This window comes from Colletes latitarsis, chromosome 2 (assembly GCF_051014445.1).
Source record: "Colletes latitarsis isolate SP2378_abdomen chromosome 2, iyColLati1, whole genome shotgun sequence".
Lineage (NCBI taxonomy): Eukaryota > Metazoa > Arthropoda > Insecta > Hymenoptera > Colletidae > Colletes > Colletes latitarsis.
In genome coordinates this window covers 8,795,788-8,814,802 of record NC_135135.1, presented here as the reverse complement: position 1 = coordinate 8,814,802, position 19,015 = coordinate 8,795,788, and the positions used below count along the sequence as shown (strand labels likewise).

General features: G+C 34.4%; 2 protein-coding genes across 2 annotated transcripts in view; one reads left to right on the top strand and one right to left on the bottom strand.

Moving 5' to 3' along the window:
* LOC143348898 (lachesin) overlaps window positions 1-19,015 on the top strand; it is a 141,534-nt gene that overhangs the window by 47,270 nt on the left and 75,249 nt on the right. The window lies entirely within an intron of this gene.
* Window positions 2,912-19,015, bottom strand: part of LOC143348831 (uncharacterized) — a 334,784-nt gene continuing 318,680 nt past the window's right edge. Inside the window, exon 3 of the transcript XR_013080831.1 lies at window positions 2,912-2,972. The gene's annotated coding sequence lies outside the window, so the exon portion shown is untranslated. The remainder of the gene's footprint in view (window positions 2,973-19,015) is intronic.

Here is a 19,015-nt window from a genome sequence, read left to right as displayed (position 1 = left end):
TTAATAGATTTAATTAAAATCAACATAATAATTAATAAATCTTAGTAGTTGAATCTAGATCTACTAAATTTAGTTGCAATCAATATACTAAATGGTAAATTATTGTGGTTGTGTTGTTGGTTTATCAAACCAGGAATAATGAATTTGAGTGGGTGGCTTTGTTCGAAACAATTGAATCGAGATATCAGTTGAGTACACGCGTACATAATTAGTAACCGATATCACAGACTTCGTTACAGACCGTGGAGTCGCGAGCAGAATATAGTTGATTCTGAAAATATCACGTCTGGAACATTCAAAACAACGAATTATAGTAGTAAAACTTAATTAAAAGAGTACAATACTTAAATAAATGAACAGTATTTTGACTGAAACCGCGACAGCAGTCTATCGTGAAATTCATGTTGGATATTAATTAAGTACATATACTTGTACTCTACTGGTATTTAAATTCAATTTTCTCGAATAAGTAACCTCCCATGCAATTTCGTTTTATTTCGAGCTACAAAATCTACCTGACCCAATTTGTACCATGAATTACGACTCACTTTATACAGGTTGTTCGGCCACCCCTGGGAAAAATTTTAATGGGGGATTCTAGAGACCAAAATAAGACGAAAATCAAGAATACCAATTTGTTGATGGAGGCTTCGTTAAAAAGTTATTAACAATTAAATTCAAAAATTTCAAATCGTTCTGGAAAAATTATTTTCGGTTACGAGGGTCAATTACAATCATTTTTGATAAATACACATGTTTTCGAAATTCTATCCACTTTCGAGAAAAAAATTCCTTACCGAAAATCTAATTAGGTGCCTAAATTATTCGACGAAAAAAAGAAATTTCAAATCGTTCTGGAAAAATTATTTTCGGTTGCGGCAGTCAGTTACAATCATTTTTGGTGAATAGACATACCCCCAAAATCCTACCCATTTTCTAGAAAAAAATTCATTACAGGCGGAACTTTAAACCTTAATAACTTTTTAACGGAGCCACCATCAACAAATTGGTATTATTGATTTTCCTCTTATTTTGACCTCTAGAATCCTCTATTAAAATTTTTCTCAAGGGTGGCCGAACACCCTGTATACACGGTGTCCCGATAATTACGATACAACTGCAAAGGGATCGATTCGACGTACAAAAATTAGTTGAAAATGTAGAATAATTTTTCGTTCATATTGGTCATGAATTTCACGAAATTTGACTTCGAAAATTCTTGAAGAAGAATGGAGTAACATAAGTAGAAGTAGTGTGTAATGGACAGACGTGTTGGGAAAGTAGTATTTAATTCAGAATTTTTTGATTGTCCACGTTGGAGATCATGCCTTGTAAATCATAGCTTACGGGCGAGCAGAGTCCGTTGGCCTAAATTCCGTAATTTCCACCCTCACACATCTAATTTGGATTATGTCCGTAATCGAACTGTTTCTCCGCTCGTCTACAATTAATTTGTAAACGCGTTTGAAACATCTGTTGCCGAAGTCCTTTGTAACGTTACGCCACGACTCTACTTGCACAGAGCTATCGGATTTCCCAACCGTCTCTCCTCGTTCCCCAATAAACCTATTGGCTCTTTAAGAAGCTTCTTGCAAATCAGCATTCGCCAGACCATCCTAAAGAGCCGCCAACCAAAAGCTTTCGTCGTTCCTAGTAACTGTACTTTCTTACTTAACGATGTAAGTACATTTAATATACACAAAAATACGAACAGCGTTTCTAAACCGATGGTAAATGGTTCTTAATCTATTTCCCTTGCCAAAACTTCTTTTTTAGACTAATGAATTTCGTGGACCGTTCGAAGTATTAAGAATAATAAAAATTTTCAAGGAAAATTGATCATGGAATTGTTAAATCATGGGTTTATATTTTTATGGATTCGGGTGGTTTAAAATATAATATGTAATCTCTGATTCTATTAAATGTGTCTGAGAGGAATTAACAAAACTGATTATTCGCTTCAAAATATTTATTTAATTATTGCACTATAATATTCTTTTGTAATTCAAATATTGTCAGATCAAAGATTAACTTTCTGTTAGTTAGCATGACTCGGAAGTCACATACCCATTATTTACATTTTTTATTCAATGCTGTTTTGTAATGGGAGATTCTAGAGGCCAAAACACGACGAAAATCAAGAATACCAATTTGTTGATGGAAGCTTCATTAAAAAGTTATTAACGTTTAAACTTCCGTCAGTACTGAATTTTTTTCTCGAAAATGCGCAGGATTTCAGGGGTATGCCTATTCACCAAAAATGATTGTAATTGACCCCTGCAACCGAAAATAATTTTTCCAGAATAATTTGAATTTTTTCTTGTTTCGTTGAAAAATTTAGATACGTAACCCTGTCGATTTTTCTTAAAAATTCGTTTTTCATTTTTAATTAATTTATTTGACGCTGTACGGAAAAATTGTTACGTACTTTTTTGTAGGTACCCATGAACTCTAGGTCTCCCTAAAATTCCAGTAAAATATATTCACTATTGTAGGAGTTATGGCTGTTTGAAAATTGGACCATTTTTATGGGGTTTTTCTCATTTTGCGGAGTCAGGGAATAACTTTTCGAATATTTTTGCAATTTCTACATATTCTTGATTAAAATACGCGTCGTTTGCTTTTTTAAACATTAAAATCCTCCAATCCGTTCAGAAGTTATGGTATTTTAAACATTTGCATGAAATTTCAGTGAAACATCTCAATGGTATGGTCAGACATGAAATTTTCGGTAATGAATTTTTTTCTCGAAACTGCGTAGGATTTCAGGGATATGTCTATTCACCAAAAATGATTGTAATTAACCCCCGCAACCGAAAATAATTTTTCCAGAATGATTTGAAATTTTTTAATTTAATTTTTTAATAACCTTTAAACGAAACCTCAGTCAAGAAATTGATATTCTTGATTTTCGTCTAATTTGGACCTCTAGAATCTCCTATTAAAATTTTTCCCAGGGGTGGCCGAACACCCTGTATAGTAGATTTTTGGCAATAGTATGGCTGGGTTAAAATATAATATGTAATCTCTAATCCTATCAAATGTGTCTATAAGAGGAATTAATGAAACTGATTCTTTGCTTGAAAATATTTGTTTAATTATTGCACGTATAATATTCTTTTGTAATTCAAATATTGTCAGATCAAAGATTAACCCTCTTCCAGCAAGCATGACTCAGAAGTCACTCATTATTTATATTTTTTATTTAATCCTATTGTCTATATGAATATGGTGGATTTTAATCAATAGTATGCAAATAAACAATATACAATTGTTTTACAACATTCCATACTATGGCGAGTAGTGTTGACAATTTGTGTCTATTGTAATTTAGTTTATATCTCGTTATTGGTGTTTACCAATGGTGATATACATTTAGTGATATTTTCTTCAAAAGCCAAACGTAATTTAGGTTGGAGAAGGTTAACTTTAGGGGCTGGAATTTGAGGGGGGTTTTATTTAATCCTATTGTCTATATGTATATGGTGCAATTTAATCAATAGTATGCAAATAAACAATATACAATTGTTTTACAACATTCCATATTATGGCGAGTAGAGTTGACAATTTGTGTCTATTGTAATTTGGTTTATGTCTCGTTATTGGTGTTTATCAATGGTGATATACATTTGGTGATAATTTAGGTTGGAGAAGGTTAACTTTAGTAAGTGGAATTTGATGGGGGTAAGGTCAGACGAATATAAAGCACGAGGAACAACTTCCAGGGTCAAAATGGCCGGGGCGACTCTGGTACGGGCGTTGTTGTGGAGAAGACAGACACGATCGCTTTTCGCGGATTGCCTTGGCCAACTTTAGGAGTTGTGCAGTGTACGCGACGGCTGTCACGTTGGCATCAGTTAGGAGTGACTCGCAGCAGAGTATTCTCTGGGAATCCCATCAGCAACGGTGGAGAATCTTCTTCTCGCGTAGACTAGCTTTAGGTGCGACGACGTTTCTTTTTTAACAACCACGCTCGAGGACACGTAGCACCGATAATTCTTACTTTTTTAGAATGGAACAAATTGTAACTATTACCAAAACGCGCATAAGTATAACCTTCAATTTTTATTGCAATAGGTTTTATAGTTTCTTGCCAAAAAATACTAGAAGAACTGCTTGTCATTGTAGAATACTTTAAAAATGATCTTAAGAAGATACATTGAAATAGACAGAAGACAATTTTATTAATAGTTATATAAAAACATAAAACAGATAACATAATTTAACTATGTAAATAAATTGTTCAATCCAACAGAATTCTGTGTGTTGTGAACAACTGTATTTAAATTCGTTTACAATAGAAAATTTATTCAAAATTAAATATTTTTACCCACACTGTTTAATTAAAAATTAATGTTTTTGAATCCGTATCACAAGCATTGGAACTTGATATATTTGACATAATTCTTTATGCGCGTATCTTTGTTTTATTCGAACGATTTAATCGTCATTGTTGCTACTTTCAATTATAACTATAATATTTTTTTCCTTTTCCTTTTTACTATTGTAAATACCTTGATATAATGTACAATACTGGTCAAAAATATAATATACTTTGCATATTTCTATATTTTTTGTATTTGAGAAAAGAAAATGTACATTTTACATATCCCACATGATACGTGTTTTAAATTCGAAGGAAATATAATGCAGAAGTTGGAGAAAAAAATGTATACATCAACTAATTTTATTTGAACAATATTACAGTTACTTCTTAGTCTATCTTCAATTTCTACGATTTCTGTTGCTAGTTATTTGATTGCTATTTGACACAAAAGCTAAAACCTGCTATTCACTTGCAATATTATTTAAAAGAAAATCAAGTAATGGTACTTGGAAAAATGTTAGATAAAAGCAAAGTTGATTGAATACTACTACTTGAAATTAGAAAAGTATAGCATTGACAAAATTGCATAATTATTAAATAGAAGTTTTTATGTTTTATACAGGGTGTTCGGCCACCCCTGGGAAAAATTTTAATGGGGAATTCCAGAGGCCAAAATAAGATAAAAATCAAGAATACCAATTTGTTGATGAAGGCTTCGTTAAACAGTTATTAACGTTTAAAGTTCCGACCGCACTGAATTTTTTTCTCGAAACTGAGTGGAATTTCGGGGGTATGTCTGTTGACCAAAAATGATTGTAATTGACTCCCGCAACCGAAAATAATTTTTCCAAATTACGATTCGAAAGTCTTTTTTTTTACCCAAAACTTTCAGCACTTACTCGAATTTTTTTCTCGAAAGTGGGTAGGATTTCGGAAGTATGTGTATTCACCAAAAATGATTGCAATTGACCCCCGCAACCGAAAATAATTTTTCCAGAACGATTTGAAATTTTTGAATTTAATTGTTAATAACTTTTTAACGAAGCTTTCATCAACAAATTGGTATTCTTGATTTTCGTCTTATTTTGGCCTCTAGAATTCTCTATTAAAATTTTATCCAAAGGTGACCTAACACTCTGTATAAAATGTATATTTCTCTTACATACACAAAATATATAAGTATTTCAAGCGTTTGATATTTTTCTTCAGTACTGAAATTGTATTCTGTCTATGATAAGTGGCATACGATAGTCTTGTTTATATCGCGCGAAGGACACAGTTGTACCTTTCGATTCGCGGAACGAAACAGTCATTCACCTTCTTCGATCAACTATAGCGTCGCGTGAAATTTCTGGCCAATCGCGTTGACAACTGAGCAGGTAGTTGTTATCGAAATCCGTACCACGAAAAGGCCTTCGAGAGAACTTCGAATACCACAGTTGTGCGTGGAACGCGATAGACTACGTTTCGGCAAGTTACAACCTCAACTATTCAAGACGCGGCAATCAAATTCTCAAACTAATTGTTCCATATTAACCCCTTGGCGTATGATTTAATTTCAAATTTTTCAAACGTATACTGTTTAATTTTGTTTAATTTTGTAATAAAGTAAGAGTTTTACTTAACAATTTTGAAAACGAATAGATTTCTTTCTCATTCGTAATTTCTATTAAAAATTGTAAAAAATTAACACGACCGGATTTTTGCAAATTCACCGTGATTTTCTATAAGAGAATGAATAAACATTTATTTTCATTGCGTTATACATCTCTTGCGATTTAATTTCAAATAATTTTTCAAACGTATACTGTTCAATTTTGTTTAAATTTGTTCGTACAAGGAAACAGATTATACGAACGTGTTCTAGAATATTTACTATATAAAGGAAAAGTTTTACTTAACAATGATGAAAAAGAATAGATTTCTTTCTCATTCGTAATTTCTATTAAAAATTGTAAAAAATTAACACGACTGGATTTTTGCAAATTCACCGTGATTTTCTATAAGAGAATGAATGAATTTCCATTGAGTGATACATCTCTTCAAGTATCTATCGTTTTAATTGCTTTGGTACAAGTAAATTCACCGTAATTGTGGTTCTAGCGTTAACACAATAAGACTTGATGACGAGTGTCTAGTTTCATGATTCTGAAATTTGACATCGAGAACTTGTAACCAGTCAGACTAGTTATTGTACGACAAGGGGTTAATTTCGCGAGTGACGGTCGTGGCCGAATGGCGGTCAATCTTTGCCCCTGTGATCTCGAGATTTTATTTAAAAAACCGCGCGGTTCAAACGACCACGATATTGTCGATTCGCGAGTAGTGGAGTTCGGTTTCGTTTTGAAGGAGACGCCTAGTGAATCGTCGTCGTTATGTGGGCGAACAAGTAAGCGTCGGAATGGGACACAGTGAAATGGCGAACGACGTTGTTGAATGCGGCGCCCATATTGGTTGCGGCGGTCGTTGCTGAACGACTTTGCACAGGTACTCCTAGTAGGCGATAGCCTGCGGATACGCTTGGTCGATTGAAGCCATGACTGTTCAACTCGTAGACGCAGCTGCCTTGTACAAGGTGCCCCCAGGATTAAATGGCCAAACGGTACACGGGGACGTTCGATAAGTAGAAGAGGGGTAAGCGATATATACGCTTTATTAGCACTAGGATTACGAAATTCATCAATTTTACGGGATACATAGCACAATATAAATGTAAATGTTTTTTACTCGTGGAAAAATATTTTTTATTGAATTTGGCGATGGTACTGTCTTGTAATAATTACAAATTACATAAACATGTTCTGGGATATTTATTTTACAGTTGCTTTCTTTAAACAAAATTTTAGTGTTTGTTTAGTAAATAAAAAGAATATCATATTTCATATTTTTGTCATAACTTTTCAACAAAGCATTTATGAATTTTTTGTTATCTTATTTTTACTTGTACAACACACTGCTGAAGTGTGTACGGAAAAATGCGGAACACCCTGTATAAAGGAAGTTTTATTTAAGAATATTGAGAAGTAACGAAAAATCGGTTAAAAGATAATATTCTTTCAATAATATAATATTTGTAGTAACGTATTTCTTTGATATTTTATTGATCTCCCTTTAGTTTCTAGAATTGTTAATAATCGGACTGGTAGAAATTTTAATAATTTTTCAATTTTTCGATTCGAAGATATCCCAGTTTTGTTCGACGTGATTTTTCAATTTCTGGACAGTCTGGAATTGCTTTCTTTTAGAGTATAGTGCTTTCAATAATTGTGATCAATAATTTTCAATGATGTTGAGGTCTGGTGACCTGTCTGGCCATTGTAAAACTTGAATATTTTGCTCTGTGAAGTATCGTTTCTTTAACTGTTCAGTAAATAACTGCTCAACCAGAGTTGGGCAAATTTTATTCACGAATAACAAATAACTTGTGATTTCGCTCGTTTAAATGCATTTTAAAAAATATGTTAATGGGTTTCAATTTACTAAGTTTATAAATGAAGTTAGTTTACGAATTAACGTAAAATTTTTATTTATTATTCGTGAATAAAATTTTACACACGACCTCCTTAATTCAATAAATATTTTATCTACAGTTTTGAGATTATACCACTCAGTTAATGAGAAACACATGCATATAATATTTTGTATTGCTCTGTCTCTGTTTAAAGTTTTATAAAAATCGGTATGTTACTATTAAGCGACTGTTTATTTCTCATAAAAAGAATTTGATATTTGTCCTTTGTTCTAATAACGTCCAAAAATATTTTTAAATTAAAATGATCACTCGGAAATCTGAAGGTGATATTTCTTGTAAAATTGATCGAGTCTTTGAGGGTTTTTAAATGATAAATAAAATTAAGTTTTCTGATAGCGAAACAAATTTATTCAATGTACTAAAATTTTATTTCACTATATTTTTGTCGTCCATCGAGCAAACTATGATCTTCATCGGTAAAAATGCACGACAGATATGTATTACAGCTGTCTGGAAAATGGAAAATTTTTCCATTAACGGAATATTGTAAAAACCGTAAGTAGAAACCTGACGATAGCAGGTCAGGAAAATATGCTGGATAATTGATTACGTACCAATTCAACTCCCATCATTTCTGCCGTGTCATCAAAGATACGTGTGGCCTGGGATTGTGTTGGTAAAACACTGCACCTTTTCTCTTGATTAATTCCCAATGCTTTCCTTCGATTATCGTCTTCGGTTTGTTCGATCGAGAGGATATGTTTCTCCGAATTAATGGTCTGATTGTGTGGTAAAAGCTCGTAATAAATAATACCTTTCGAATGCCATTATACGCATATATCTTGAAAACCTTCCTCGGTGGAAGTTCGGTTTTGAGGTGGTCATCGATGAATCACCTTGTTCGAATCGGTATTATTTTCCTTGAATATTGTTATAAATTATTTGCTTCGCGTCATCAACAATCGAATTAATTCTTTTCTCTCAAATTTTGGGAAAGCAAAACGTTGTGTTTATTTTTCATGCCAAGATTCTTCGAGTGTGATAATTTCAGAATTTTTGCAGTTTTTGGTACTGTATCGTATGGATTTTTTTTTTTTTAATGTCGTTATTTGGGTCAGCATTTTCCAAATTTCTTTTAGCCAGTCAACATTTTTTATTTTACAGTACATTTGAGGAATATTTGAATTCTTTTGCGTTTACATGGCTTTTAAAACAAAATCATTAATTGTCAACTACATTTGATAATGACAAATACGAATACCATAATAATACACGTCTGCATAATCAGTTATAATCATAATAGAAATTAGTTGGAAATTGATGATGTATTCCATATGAGAGAAATTATGTATATGTGTAACTTTTCTTATTTAGAATACACCATAAATTTTCAACTGATTTTATAAATTGTAAAATGCAGTGAAGCAATAATTATATGTTTTTCGTTTATGTAAATATAAATAGACATTAAAATTTTCTTGTTAGAAATACTGTTTCGAAAATAATTAGCGATGAATCACCAATCAGCATGTGTCAATAAGTGAAATACAGGCTAAGTAGATATTAAATGAAAACAATGAAACGTCATCCAGTGATAAATCTCCAAATAATTGTGGACCGATCCAATACAATTGTCAATGCACAGAAGAAGTCTGAATAAATACAATTAGCAGCTTCGATTTTAAACTCATTATGAGTACTCTTCACACATTTTCACATTCTGCTGGAAAACATATACAATTTGATTCTTTTAAATAACAGGTAGAACGTATAAAATATTTAATCGAAATTTAATATGTCATATTCAAAATATGTAACATCCTTCTCATCCTTCAATGAAAATTTAATACTTAACAAAGGAAGAAAGGAAATTTTCAGGCTATTCAGTCTGTTATAGGTCATTTTTTAAAACTTTTCGTATTTCTTTAGAACAGACATATAATTTGTTTCCTTTTAAATAAGTTTTGTTAAGCACTTGTTAAACAGCAGATAAATTTCAACAAAGAAGACAATTACTCTTATTTATGGAATTCTATATTTTTAATGGGACATATCAAACTGTAATACATTCTATATACTCTAATTATTATTAAAAAAAATAAAAATAAATTATATACGTGGCCTAATAGATTGTGAAAAAATGTTCGTAACGAGTTTACCACCGTAACTAATAAAAAATCGCCAAAACAAAAATTGAAGCATCGAATTTCGACTACGACCATCCACGAGATTCGTAGGAAACATTCTACAGAAAAATGTACGCATTTCATTGGCTAGTGGTTTTTCACGAAACAGTTAATTTTAGAAACTACAGCCTTTTTTCCCCTCCCCCAAATGCAAGCCTCCCATCGACGCTAAGTAATAAGCACGACGATGTTTTCACTTTTCGTACTTTTTTTTTCGCCATCGCGTGCCTCCCATTCTGTCGAATTGCCATTTCGTGCAACGAGTATTACGGTAATGGGTATTTTTGTTAAACGGTGCTCTGATAATCCGCGTTCCATTGCTCCGCGTGACAGCAGTTGCCGTTCTTTGAAGCTTTTATCCCGATTGCGATGCTCGAAAGTTTCGCGTTTATGAATGCGTGTCGTTGCGGTTGCCCATTTTTTTGTTATTTTTTTTCTTTTTTTTCTTTTGCCGCCGTTATGGCCCGCTGTACAATGTTTCGAAAAAGGGGTTAGCAACGGCGACGGGGAACGAAGGAGAATAGAATCATGGGGTTGAATTGGGTCGCAGAGCCGCCTTTTTGCCCGTAATTTACAGGAATATTTGAAATCCGTTCGAGCGAGACGAGCTGAGCGATGTAAATCTAATTATATCCGAGCAGTCATATCGCGGTGCACCCCGGTTCTGTTTCTTGCTCATCCCCCGGCGTAATTTCGATCGAAATATTACGAAATTTCGTAAATTAACGACAACGGGATCTTGGAGCGTGAAGGAAGATCAGTTTGTTTGGCGCGAATTGCAGCAGCGCGAGTCAACGACTGGAACGAACCAGGGATCCGTTGCAACGAACAATATTATGGTTCGTTCGGTTCCTGAATAAAAACGCTCGCTGTGATTTAAAGGCAAGAAATATCGGATTGCAGAGAAGCAAATGTGTGAGCAAGCTACGCTACTGTTTCCGTTTAAATTGTTAAAATTTAAAAGGGCCAATCGAAGAATTTGGATGTACGCGATAAGAGAAAACTAATAAGAAAAATAAAGAAGGATCCTTCACTCAGTGCACCAAAATTAGCAGCTGAGTTCTTAACCCGTTCCCGTACTTTAACGAGTCTGACTCGTGATGAAGATTTTGGCCCAAACTTAAACATCACGAGCCAGGCTGGCGGACAGAGAGATCGTGATTGAGTTTTAATTGCTATCAGTACGCCCACAAGAGTTGGTCACGATTCTTATAATCTTTGTTACAAAGTAGTTTAGAATCAGTCTGGTCTGTTTACTGCGCGTTGACACCTACCGATTGGGCCCGGATTTCATCGAGTTAAATGGCACGGGAAGGGGTTAACTGAGATTGGGAAGAAGGTACATCCCCAAACGATCCGCAGAGCCTTAAAAGATAGTGGCTAGGAGGAAACCGTAAGTGAATGAACAGAATCGAAAGAAGAGATTAAATTTTGCTAAAGAATTTGTTTTGAAGGAAAAAACATAGTGGAACGACGTCATTTTTACCGACGAAAGTAAATTTAACGTTTTTGGGTCAGATGGATCAAGAATGGTGCGGCGCAAGAAAAAGGATGAATTTAAATTTAAAAATCTAAGACCGACTGTAAAGCACATATCCACATTTGGATTGGACGAATTAGTTTTTATTGACAATATTATGGACAAAAATGTGTATTTAATAATTTACATAAAAGTGCTACACAAATGGGAATTTTAAACACGTTTAAGTTTAACAGTACAGGAATATTTGCTGTACAATTGTCCGAAAGTTTTGCACCCACCACCTCAATCACTAGACCTCAACCCTATTGAAAATGTGTGGGATGAACTAGAGCGACGTATTAGAACAACAACATCTTCAAAAGAAATATTGAAACATCGGTTGAAAGAAGAATGGGACAATATAAGTACTGAATATTTAAAAAAACTCATTAGCAATATTCCACAACGTTTAAAGGCAATCAGGATGGCTAGCTAACAAGATATTAAAACTCATATTATTATAAAAATTAGCCTAAAAATAAATAGTTTCTAAAAGCGTTCGAATATTAAAGCAACGCGAAAATCGGACAATGTTTTATTTAAATCGTGTTATCTAACAACTATTGTAAGTTATGTAAATAAAACTTACACTATCGTTTACTGGACATATACGTTAATATAATACTTGATCATGTTTTTTGTTTGTTTCGTTAGAAACGCAGTCATGACGTAACAAATTAAAAATCTCATAGTGTCCGAGTATTAAAGTTACTGTAAACGGGCAGAGATCGTTACCATCGATCGAAGCGGATTTCGAGTGGCCAGGGAAAAATGGTCGAGTGAACCGCAGCCCGTGTTTATTGGTTCTGCGCGTCGGCGTCGGAGACAAGAGTTTTATGAAGGCGAGCGTGTGTTTGCAACATCGTTACCGGCAGCCGGAATCAAAGCAAGTACGGTCGCCTTTGACGCGTACGTTCCCAGTCGTTTGCACCGACCTTTTATGTAACTCTTCACTTACCTCTTTTATATCTCATATTTTACGAGTTTCCGTTCCAGTTTCGCCGTGTGATGTCGTCGGTGTTGGTGCGACGCGGGTCGAAACGGGCGCGTTGCGTATGCGCGATTTGTTACATCGGAACCGGTCGTAAGCGGTTTTCCGCGGTAAAAAGTGGATCGAAAGGGAAGTCGTCGAGGTCGGGCTCTCGCATTGTACACCCGGAGCCTCTTTGGAAATCGCTAACGATCTGTATCCTGGTAATTGGGTGGGCTCGCGATGCACGACCTCGATGGGAGCGGAGGGAACGCGAATGCGACGCACGGCATCGCGCTGGGACCTCGGTTTGCATTCACATCGGGGAATCTTACCCGATAAGCGTGAACCGTTTGCAAGGGCGCCCCGAGACAAACAAATGTATATTGGTTTGATCCGGGAACGGTTGATCGATCTCTGTCGAGGCGCTTAAAACAAGGTTTCCGATGCATACGTGATTTCTCCGCTATTAGGGATTTATTTTCAGCCTCGATTTATTAAGGGGCCTTCTTACTTTGTGGGATTTAAAAAATCGATTTTTTTTTACGTTTTCTTTTAGCATGTAATCTCGAAAATATGTCTACCAAATATTAAATTGAAATTCGGAAAACTGACGAAGTTATAGCCTGCTGAAATGTACCACGCGCAGGTATAATAACTGAACGTGGAACTTTGAAGCTGTTTTTCTCGAAACTACGTTTTTCGGCACTGCGTAGACAATAACATGAAAATTATTCAAGATATCAACATCAAATTTATGCAATATCTTTGGAACTGGTCTCTCTATAGCATGCATAAAGATAACTGCTATATATGCAATACTTTTTTTTTTATTAACAAAAAAGCAACCGGATATATGAAAATATTCAGTATCTTTTCGTAAAATAACTGCTATTTTGCCATTTTTCGTTTTTTTGAAAAGGTCCTAGTTCATGCGATAACCAAATTTATCTATATTAAGAATATCTTTGGTCTTTAGATTTCGGATAACTTGTTCGCAAAATAGTACCTACGCAGTTGGGCGCCGTTCGTACAAACTGTTGTTCGTTGATCAACAAAAACTGCGTAATCAGTAGATATTATGCGTTGCAAAAATTCGTAAATATAGTTAAATATATAATAAATATATCCACAAAATCCGGAATTAATCGCTCTTTAATAGCCCGCAAAAAAAAATCACAAACATGTATTTTTCTTGTCTATAAAGTAGAATGGCCCCTTAATAGAAGAATTCCTAATTTAGAAGACCATAGCTGGAAATTTAGGGTCAGTTGCCCTAATATGGAATACGTTTCTAGAGTAGAATACTTGTCAAGGCGTTTAAAACAAGGTTTCTGACAAATACGTGATTTCTCTGTTATTAGGGATTTATTTTCAGCCTCGATTTATTAACAGAAGAATTCTTAATTTGAAAGACCATAGCTGGAAATTTACTCTTTAACGACGATTTTTATTATTTCGATTTAAAATATCATCAAAAGTTATAGCTATTTTTATTATGGATTATAAGTGACCCAACTTCAACCAGACCATCTACCATTTTGTTAAACACGAGTAACCGCCATTATAAAAAAGTTATCAATTTCTTGTTGAACGTTCACAGTATTAATACATAAAATTTTTCGTGTTAAGAAATACTCGAAAAATCTTAAATCTTGGCGAACAAAGGAAAGTAATTTTTATGTAGAAAAAGTATCTATCTATTTTAAGGTTGAAGTTCAGTTAATGTTTTAAAAATTCTGATATCATATCAGATGTTAATACTATTACAAAAGTACAATCTCACAGTATTAAATTAATTCAGGATGAAACAACGGTTTGACTAAAATAATTGACAAAATTCGAGTAATTTTACCTTTAATATTTGGGAGGATTAATTAAGTCCTCATTGGTTAGCGTCCATTCACCTATCAGAAAGGAAAAATTGGTATTCTGGGGGTTCTGAAGTCTCGCTAGTCCGAGCAGAAATTTTCTTGACCAGATCCTCGAGCAGACGACCAAAAGAGGCTCGACTCTCGGTGATTCTTTTCGTTCCTGAAATTCTTAGTCGGCAAACTTTTTCATTCAGGCAAAGTTTACTTGATCAAACGATCGTACAGACATCACAAGTCCTTACAACCCTCGTTTCGCCAGCTTTGACGATGATGGAGTCACGCGAATATTAACTCCAGACGCACTCATCGAGTTACGAACACTCCAGGAACATTATAACTGCTCTGACCGAGAGTTTCCAGTCCTCCTCGGAGATACTGCAACGCATACTTCCGGCCAAAGGTTTGGAATTGCTGGTCGATCTCTACCGAAATCGGATGCCCTGATATTTCCTTCGGTTAGACTACTGTAGAACCTCTGTTACATCAATTAATTGGAAACACACAAGAGAGAATTTTTCATGCAATAAAACAACAACTGTTTAGCATTCAATTTGATTTAATAATCAAGACAAAATTAAACAAAATGAATACAAATTGTACAAAATCAAAAAGAAGCAATATTTTGCAATCTTTCTTCTTTCATTTTAAATATCGATAAAATAAGTAAAATCAAAAAGAAACAATATTATACAATCATTTCTTCTTTTTCTTAATGAAATCAAATAAATGATACGGATTCCAAATTTTTTTAGCAGTCAAATCACATAATTTTTTTGATACAAGTATCAGAGGCTTTGGGAAGATTGAATTATACAGGGTGTTCGGCCACCCCTGGGAAAAATTTTAATAGAGGATTCAAGAAACCAAAATAAGATAAAAATCAAGAATACCAATTTGTTGATGGAGGCTTCGTTAAAAAGTTATTAACAATTAAATTTAAAAATTTAAAACCGTTCTGGAAAAATTATTTTCGGTTGCGGGGGTCAATTACAATCATTTTTGGTGAATAGACATACTTCCGAAATCCTACCCACTTTCGAGAAAAAAATTCGAGTAAGTGCTGAAAGTTTTGGGTGAAAAAAAAGACTTTCGAATCGTCTTGGAAAAATTATTTTTAGTTTCAGGGGTCAATTGCAACCATTTTTGGTCAACAGACATACCCCCGAAATCCTATTCAGTTTCGAGAAAAAAATTCCTTACCGAAAATATAATTTCTGGCCAGAAATGTCTGCCCGAATTTTCATGCGAATCTTTAAAATGTCATAACTTCTGAACGGATTGGACGATTTTAATGTTTAAAAAAACAAACTACGCGTATTTTGATGGAGTATATGTACAAATCGCAAAAATATTCGAAAAGTTGGTCCTTGACCTTGCAAAATGAGAAAAACCCCATAAAAATGGTCCCATTTTCAAACAACCATAACTCCCACAATTGTGAATATATTTCAATGAAACTTTTTTCTGAAGTAGAGCTCATGGGTACCTACAAAAAAGTATTAAACAACTTTTCTGTAGGGCGTCAAACAAAATTACTAAAAATGAAAAATGAATTTTTAAGAAAAATCGATAGGGTAGGTGCTTAAATTTTTCGACGAAAAAAAAATTTTTTAATTAATTCTGGAAAAATTATTTTCGGTTGCAGGAGGCAATTACAATCATTTTTGGTGAATAGATATACCCCCGAAATCCTACCCACTTTCTAGAAAAAAATTCGGGAAGGTGTGAAATTTTTCGACGGAAAAAAAGATTTCAAATCGTTTTGAAAAAATTATTTTCGGTTGCGGGAGTCAATTCCAATCATTTTTGGTGAATAGACATACCCCCGAAATCTTGCGCATTTTCGAGAAAAAAATTCAATACGGTCGGAACTTTAAACGTTAATAACTGTTTAACGAAGCCTTCATCAACAAATTGGTATTCTTGATTTTCATCTTATTTTGGCCTCTAGAATCCCCTATTACAATTTTTCCCAGGGGTGGCCGAACATCCTGTATACAATAAGACTGATTTAATATTTCTGTCACTGCTTCTGTGATTTCTTAATTTCAACCCTTTGCCCTCGTATGTCACCATCTTACATTTTATTATTATACACATATTTACTAGGGACCCTCGTTACAATGTTTTCTTTTAGTTTCTACTTAAATGTGTCTGTATTTAGAAAATAAATAAAAGATAAAAGATTTTTCCTCTTTCGTCCTGGTTAATTGGTTTTGTTTTCGAGGTCATTTGTTGACAAACAAAATCATCAAAGAAAAATAAAAAATTACACAATTGTGTTTTCGAGGAGAATAGTGAAAGTACATTTCATATATTCATAAAGGCTGGTAATAAAAAATATATTGAGGCCTCATATTTTATGTAGTACTGCATTTATTTTAAATATTTTGAAAAATCAAAATTTATATACACATATTATATAGATTTTCACTGTTCGAGAGGGGGTGAGATGCAGAGTATGTATGTGCATTTGTGTACTTTTCTAATTTTTTCTAGTAAACCGACAAGTTAAATTGTAATATGTTTCCATAAAAATGTTTTCATTTTATTGATAGCCTTCTGAAACATGAATACGAGTGCAAAGGGTTAAGACTAATTTATAACACGTTTTAATATAACCAATATATATTTAATATAATAACAACTGGTTTTGTTAAACACACATTTCTTCATCGTAAAAATACGTCAAAATACTGTTCTCTCTCCAATTATTATCATTGCCTTCTAAATATCTTCACAGTTTATTCACAATAAAATCAATAATCCATTCTCATACACACACAATTCCGATTATTTTAACGTCTTCACAGAGTTTGCTCGTTACAGACAAGCCACAACAACAATCATCGAACGATTCGTGAAGCTCGAACAGCGAATATCTCGAAAACTATTCGGTATCCGACCCTAGAATGGTACATTTTCGTAAATAAAACGACGAAATTTACCAGTTTTCGGAGTTTCGATAAAATCAGTGACCCGAAGATCTTGCACTCTTCTAAGAACTTCTGATTTAAACAGTCGTGTGGCTGCCAGGAAGCCCCCTCCTGGTACTTTGGTTAAAATATCGTAAAATGCTGTCGACGCGAACAAAAAGCGACAAAAATTGAACACCTGCCGATCGAACCGACGAATCCAAGTTTCGGGTATTTAGGTCGCAACGAAGAACATTCGTCCATCGGTCTATCGAAGAGGAAACGGTTAACAAAGCGAATTGTGCGACTGTCAAACACGATGGCGGCACAGTTATGATGCGAGGGAGGTTTTTCGAATCGTTTGGCGTGGATAAACATAGAAAATACAACGAAAGAAAAAGCAAATCGTCGTGCAATCGTATCACCGGGTAATAGACAGGAATTTTATTCCACGGGAAAATAATGACCCTAAGCACTCGTATAATTTGCGTAAAGGGTTCTTATGGCGGAAAGAAACGCTGGGGAATATAATAGCTAGCACAGTCGCCGGACTTGATCCCAATTGAGGTTTTATAGCTTCTACACGCGCGGAATATTCGTTTACTTTGCCCAACGTCGAAAGAACTCTTTGGGCAACTACTAAAAGAATCATGAAACGGTACGAAAATAGGAACAGTCGAAATACTCGTTGTCTGAATGGCCGGGAATATGTTAAGCGTTAACCCTAATCTCGCCAGGATGCGAATTTGGGTCACGCAAGCTTCAGTAACTATCGACTTTGTTAACAAATCGATACAGACGTTGCATAATAATTTATCTTCTGGTACAATTAAAGTCAAAATGTAAAATATGGTTTGGTTATTAGTTTTTTGACGAACAAAACTTCCACAGTTACTAATCATCGTTGCTTGGGCTAAATCAGAATGGCGAAATATAATTTTTATAAATGAGACTGGATTCGATAGATCAGATTCCGACGGAAAGTCGAACGTTCGACGATATCGTGTTGAAAAATGTTTTCCTAGAAACGTCAGTCGAAAGGTGAAAGGTGCAATCATTTACTATAAACGTTCGGGAAGTGAACATGTTGCTGGGTCGTTCGATTCGCATAATTAATGGAATTATGGTCGAATATGTGTCCACGATCGTATCGAACGAACGTTCTGTTTCTATCTGCCAACTATCGTATGCCAGAGGATACTTTTCGAGAAATTGTATCTTTTAAAACGTCGAGATAAACATATTTGTCTAGCCTAGTTTCTGGTAGACACGAGTTCTCCGATATCGGATGATCTTATGCATCCTCAAACCAATACACCTACAACCTCGTGTATAACACTGGCGATTCTTGGAATAGAATCGAATCTTTGGCTTTCCTCGGGATTAAAACTCTTCCGCGCCGCTGAAAAAGAGCGAAACTTACTCTTATCAGAGAATAAAATATCATCCCGGGGTTGATTGCTTTTATTTTGATACCCCTTCGGAATCTTCGATCCTTTTCTTTCGACTGTTTCAGCTTACAAATGGCTTCCTTCCGTGCCGTTCTGGGCTTCCGTGCTATCTAGTATTTCTAAGAAACCTGCGAAATGTTTAAGGATGAACTTTCGTGTTACTTCCTTCGTGATGATATTTCCGACGACGTCTTTCGGATCCTTTTTCATTATTCTGGAAACCTCCCTTTTTCCGACAGTTTAGATTTGGCTTGCTCGATCATATAACAATTTCTCTTTATTAAATTATTTAACGACG